The following is a 6,383-nucleotide window of genomic DNA, read 5'->3' as shown; positions in this document are numbered from 1 at the left end:
CCTTGAATCAAGAGGCATTGTACAAGTTCTGTGCCAGAATCCCAGGAGAAACAATATGGCATCACATGGAAAGTGAGTGAAATTGTAATGAAAGGAAATAGTTGGAGGCATGTGGTCATCCTTGTCAGATACAGCAACATGGCCAGCAGCTGTATGAAAGAGTCAATTTAAAGAATCGCTTCAGGGAACCTTGCCAGGAGCTTAAGCCTGCATTTGAAGATTCTGCCTGCACTGAGATCAAAGAAGAGGAAAACACCAACAAAACACTATGAGGTAAAACATTGTTTACAAAGTGTGCTTACTGTGTGGAGAAGGGATGTAAGGAGCACAGGTAATATTAACCTGCTAATGTACCACACGATTTGCATGCTTTCTATTTATAATGCAAGTGATCCAAATGTAAGGGGAGAAATTGGAATCGGATCACATTGAAAGGTATGTCTACCTAATCTGCATTTTCTGAAACAATACACAACCCAAAACATTCTTAGGAATTCACACTTCTCAGAATATTGTGGTGCCATTCTTCAGCCTGGTAATGTGTAAAAAGATGTGTTTACTAGGGTTAAATGTACATACAAATGCATGCATTAGTGAAAATGACATACAAACATGCATTATATTAGGACAAACTTATTTGCAAAAAAAAATGTGTATATTAGGAGAAAATGCATGTGCACAGGAACTTATTAGGAAAACTTTAAAATGCTAGCTCAGAGCCAGCCCAATACATTTTCCCACTTCAGGCACAACAGAAAATGCCACTGCCTCTGCACCCACCAACTTCCTCCTTTGCCTCTGGCTCTGTCCACAACTAGCATGTGGCTTTCAGAAGGTTAGCCATAGTGCCAAAAAAGATTCCCCTCTCCTGCTCTGTTAAGTATAATTAGTTTAATTCACACTGAAACAGAAATGCCTGTGTATTGTTTCAGTGTTTAACGCAGAGATCCCATAAAAGCTTTAGGAAAGCAAGAAGAGCTCTCTCTGAGATTTTTGCAGGTTGATAATTAACTGTTGATTGTTCTCTACTCTAAACTGAATATAACCTTTGAACGATGTGATGAAGGTATTGAATTGCAATTTCTCCATTTTGAAATTGAATTGCCTTTGTAAGAAAAACACGGAGGCCTAATTTGAATAGTAGGGTGCTTGGTATCTGGTGGGCAGGGCTTGTGTCTTCTGCTCCGGAATCAGCCCCTCCCTTCAGTGTGTGTCTCATTAGGTTCAGCTAAGAATGGCAGTTAAGAGGGACCAACTGCCTCTTCATGTTTCTTGCCTCAGACTTGCCTCATGATGTTGTTTTAGTTTCTCTCAGACATTGTGTTATGTTTTCTCTCAGTTATTATTAAAGCTTATTTCCATTTACGTGAGCCACTTATTTTTCTCAAAGAAAAAGAAACTGCTGAAGAATGGTGGAATATCCTAAACTTGGGTGAGTGAAGGGCTATTCCCAGTTTGCTAGGAGGACTGATTTTGTTCATCATCCCCCACCTCCACAACAGCCTTTGAGTTCTTTGTTCCCAAGATCCATGGGAGGAGGGTGTAGATGAAACACTTCAGGAAAACAGCTCCAGGCTAATGGACGCTTGAATGGGGTGAGACAGAGTTATGATTTCAATCCTGTTTAACATTATTTCTAAGAAGATGCAGAGCCTGTGCTGGGCAGCACAAGACATTGCGTGGATATTTTGGATGCATCTTTGATGCTTTTGTTATGTTTTTGGAGAAAGTTCTACAACTAAAGGTCTGATTTAAACTTATAGTCCTTGACAATGTTTCCATTCCAAAAGGAACAGTTTTCATGCATCCAGTCAATTCAAACTGCACAATATTAATATCTGCAATATGCTCTAGGAAATGTCACTCCACAACATGTGGGCCACTACAGAGAACTCTCCCTCCCGTTGCCACCAGCAGAATCTGTGCTTGCTGTAGGTCAGCTAGGAGGGTCTAATAATATTCCAGAAGGACATGAAGGTATACTATCAAAACACCAAATAAAAAGTAGCTTACACAGTAAAAAAAAAAATGTTTTGTATTCAGCAGAATCTGTTGAATACATTATGAAAATAAGCCATAGAAATTAAAATTGATTATTACAGATCTGTTACTAGATTCTTCAACATAAAAGGAACTGGGGGAAAACATGTCGCATTCACATATTATTCTATACATTTTGCATGCTGGATAAGCTGTTAAAATGTTTTCCACCCCCAGAATATTTTGTTCTCATTTAGACCTATTTATATTTCACTTCTGCATATATAAGAGGAATTTCTATAAACTACATACAGCAACAAAGACATTTGTCTTCTAATCCATGCCAAAGAAGAGTGCTGCTCATATATCATGTGCAAACAGTTAAGCTTTCATCAATGGAACAACAGTAGCTTCAGTCATATGGGCCAAAACATCAAAATGATATCCAGATCTTACTCAACAAATCTGGCATTCATTGAATCACTATGTATTCATTTGAGGTGGGATTCGCCATATCAGTGTCATTCCCTCTATTAAGGATGTTCAGAGACTACTGTGGATTCTTATGTAGCCAAAACAGAACCATTCACATGCAAAAGGAAAGTACCACCAGATTCCGGGGAACCCTAAGTTTTGTAGAAATATAACATTTCTTTTTTTAAAAAAAAAAACCAATGTGGCACAAATACAACAGTCTAGTGACCATGCTCAGCACCCACAGAATGTTGAACTTCTGTTGAAAATGAAAAAAAAAAGAAAATGGGTGTGGAGACCAGAATGCCCTCTTAATTATAGCGTATAGCTGGCTGAAACATAAACAGTAGTAGTCCTGTCAGAAGATGGATACACTGCAAAACTATGCTACAAGCTCCACTTATATGTGTACTAAAACCAACGTATGAAATGAATGCAGGAAATAGTTAATCACTTATCTTTTTTTCCAGGAATAAGAAACAACTTGATACCACCTCAATTTCTCATCTCAAATAAACATAGTTTCTACGAATAATTTCTGGACTTCTGTCTAGAAAGGTATGAAAGAATCAGCACTTACTAAGGAGTGTCACCAGAGTATGCTTCCATCATGTTCAGAGTAGGGGCATGAATTGTGACCACAGACTGACAAATCTGTCATTACACATCATCAAGCTTGAACATGTTACAGCTAATTACGACAAGACTGACCCTATCACTGCTGCCACGCTTGCTTGGGACACATTGTCTGAAATCTACCTTCCCATGCTCAGGGAATAAGCCATTTTTAAAAATATGTTGCTATGGGCCAGTACTGATACTAATGATCCTTCTCCTTCTGTGATACTACCTGCTGTTAGTCTGGTAAAACTGGCCCAGTAACTACCAAAATGACCAGGAGCACAGCAGACAGAAGGTACCCTGGAGGGTATAACAGAGATGAGGCCAGAAAAAGAAGATTTTATTGATAAAGTAAGACAGAAGCTATTTTCTAGGTAAAGTAAAACCTAACATTATTGAAGGCTGCATAGGTGGAAAGGGAGTAAGAAGTGAGTTGATGGCGAGTCCAAGGCAGCTTCACAGTTAGGTATGGCGGTGAAAGGGTTTTTTTAGTGGAATTATACATGGGATAAAACAGTTCCAATGTGATCAAGTGTTTGTTGCATCAGGCCTCTGTATGCAGGCCTCAGTAGCTTGTATGAAACACCCACTTATGTCTGAGGGACTTACACTAGAACAGGCCCTATTCTCCCAATCAAATTCTGGACCCAATCTAACACTAGTTCTTTTTTATGTTATCTGGGGCTGGAGCTGATAGTTTTTCATGGCACGTATCTGAGAAAGACCTGTACATCACAACCCAATGTATGCTATCCACCACTGCAGACACGAGAATTCACGAAAAGAGCCTCTCATCAACATGCTGAAATTTATGCTGCCACCAATGAGAAACCAGCCACCCCTTCTCAAAGATTTTCCCTGTCTCCAGAGCAAAGATGGGGAGATTAGCTGCCTGAAGCTCATTCTCTATTCAACTGATGAGATTTTGTGGAGAAGATCAATTCTTTGCTCGCTGTGTTTTTCAGTTGTTACCATAGCAGTGAAACTGGAGTAATGAGACCTGGTGTGCTGGCAACTAAAGATGAAGGAAAACACGCCATTCTCCTTTCTCTTCCTTTATGCCTCTTTATGCTCACATTAGGGGATTTCCCCTTCTCCCCTACCCCCCATTTCTTTCCTTTAGAAACCTTAAGTCAGTATTCTCTATAAAACATTCACATATAAGTAGGTGCATTTTCAGAGATTCAGAATTCTGGGGTATTGCTGGCAGGCCCACACTTAGAAAATTTGTCACATCAGGAAATATATTAAAAATGGTGTCTAAAACCACCACCATTTCTGAATTTCAGAGTGGGTGGGTTGCGACCTCTCTTTCCTCCAACCTATCTGATTCTGCAAGCAACTTTGCATTTTCCTATTCTGACAATTGTGGCAGCTGCCACCAACTGCAATCCCTGCATAGTTACCCTGCGTACTTATTCTACATAGTTATTCAGCATTTTCCCATGCATCTTAGCCCCGGATCTTGTCAGGCTGCAGTTTTTCAGCCACCCATTCTTCACCTCTCATCTCAATGTATTGTTGATCAGCTATTTAATCCCTCATATAGCTGCTCCTAAACTTTGACTGCTGCCAAATCCAGTGCTACCTGAGGTGAAGGGCTAAGGTGCATGGAAGGGCTAAGGTACATTGGGCAAGGGCATACAACCTTACTTCTTCTACGCAAACACCCCAAAGCTTTTGATGCCATCCACCATGATATCCTTCTGGATTCAGGGTGGGTGGCAGGGACACTGTTTTACACTGGTTCCTCCTGCCTCCAGGGACTTTTCCAGAAAGTAGCACTGATATCATTCTCTTTAGTCCCTGGATTTTTAGTTATGGGGTGCCACAGAGCACCATTTTGCCCTCAGTTCTATTTTATATCAACATAAACAGTTGGGGATGTTTTGGGGGGGTTTTGAAGAAAAGTGTAATACACGTGGTAATGGCATACAGCTCAGCTTCTCTGTAACCTTTCACAATCAGGAGTAGTTGTGTAGAATAATAATAATACTGCTGTATGAGATTGCAACCTTAGTGTAAAGAATTTCCTCAACTGTTCCCAGTGTCTTACATTCCTCTTGTCCTTTCTAATATTGTATTTATAATTATTGCATCTGAAATGTAAGGAATTGCCTAAACCCCTTTAGCTGATTACAAGTAGCTTCCATGGCATTAATGGATTAGATGTATTACTATAATTGTTGGTGCTCATTTTCCTTATTGGCTTCTCTCAGTGGTAGCAGAGGAGAACTATTTTTATGCTCTCAGCTTGAGCTATTTATATAGTGCATGACAATAAGTGATCCACTCTGTATTGAAGCTGTTTTGCAGCTTCCAAAGACAAGCAATAATGCTCTTACTATAATAATTTATGCATTGTATCTCAGCAGCAATTGTAATATATCAGGGGCTCTCTGTGCATAGGCTTCATCTGAGAGGCAGGGAAAGCCAACAGGCTCAGTAAAGTAGTTCACATACGCAAACACATGAGAAACAAATGTTGAGGGAATCATTACTGTATTATAATGTGTTCAGCAAATCATTAAAAAGTATGTCACATCCAATGAAGTGGCATTTTCACACAAACTAACTATAAATCCAGTGAACCAAACCATGACTTTGTAATGTTAATGCATGAGTATAATGCTTTCGTGGAGAGGAGGCCGCAGCCAGTTAGCTCTGGGCTTGCTGCAACTGCTGTGAGATAAGCCACAATTTGGCTTGGCATGTTATTCAGCCCAGTGGCTTTTATCTCTCCAAATGATATCCAGTTAAATTGTACTCAGACTAGACCCATTGAAATCCATGGACTTAAGTCCTTTACATTCTTTCATTTCATTAGATCTACTCTGGGTATGTTTTAACATTGGCGATCACCTTATATTTCTAACTAATTGGCACAAAGTATTCTTTAAAAGGGGGATGCGGGTGGCACTGTGGGTTAAACCACAGAGCCTAGGACTTGCCGATCAGAAGGTCAGCGGTTCAAATCCCCCCGATGGGGTGAGCTCCCATTGCTCAGTCCCTGCTCCTGCCAACCTAGCAGTTCGAAAGAACGTCAAAGTGCAAGTAGATAAATAGGTACCACTCTGGCGGGAAGGTAAACGGCGTTTCTGTGCACTGCTCTGGTTCGCCAGAAGCGGTTTAGTCATGCTGGCCACATGACCCGGAAGCTGTACGCCGGCTCCCTCGGCCAGTAAAGCGAGATGAGCGCCGCAACGTCTGGACCTAATGGTCAGGGGTCCCTTTATCTTTACTTTACCTATTCTTTAAAAATCAATTTGTCTTAATAAGCTTTCTTTGAAGGTCAAATATAGTGTTTC

At 40.4% G+C, this 6,383-nt stretch overlaps 1 long non-coding RNA gene across 1 annotated transcript; it reads left to right on the top strand.

Moving 5' to 3' along the window:
• Positions 1 to 1,182: 1,182 nt before the first annotated feature.
• Positions 1,183 to 5,624, top strand: LOC310714780. The gene is made up of 2 exons (XR_014530068.1): positions 1,183 to 1,595; positions 2,925 to 5,624. It is a non-coding gene; the product is annotated as an uncharacterized lncRNA (long non-coding RNA).
• Positions 5,625 to 6,383: the final 759 nt, after the last annotated feature.

This window comes from Podarcis liolepis (assembly GCF_965112155.1).
Source record: "Podarcis liolepis genome assembly, chromosome: 9".
NCBI lineage: Eukaryota > Metazoa > Chordata > Lepidosauria > Squamata > Lacertidae > Podarcis > Podarcis liolepis.
Note: the sequence above shows the minus strand (reverse complement) of the source record. Positions and strands in the feature narration are given on the sequence as shown.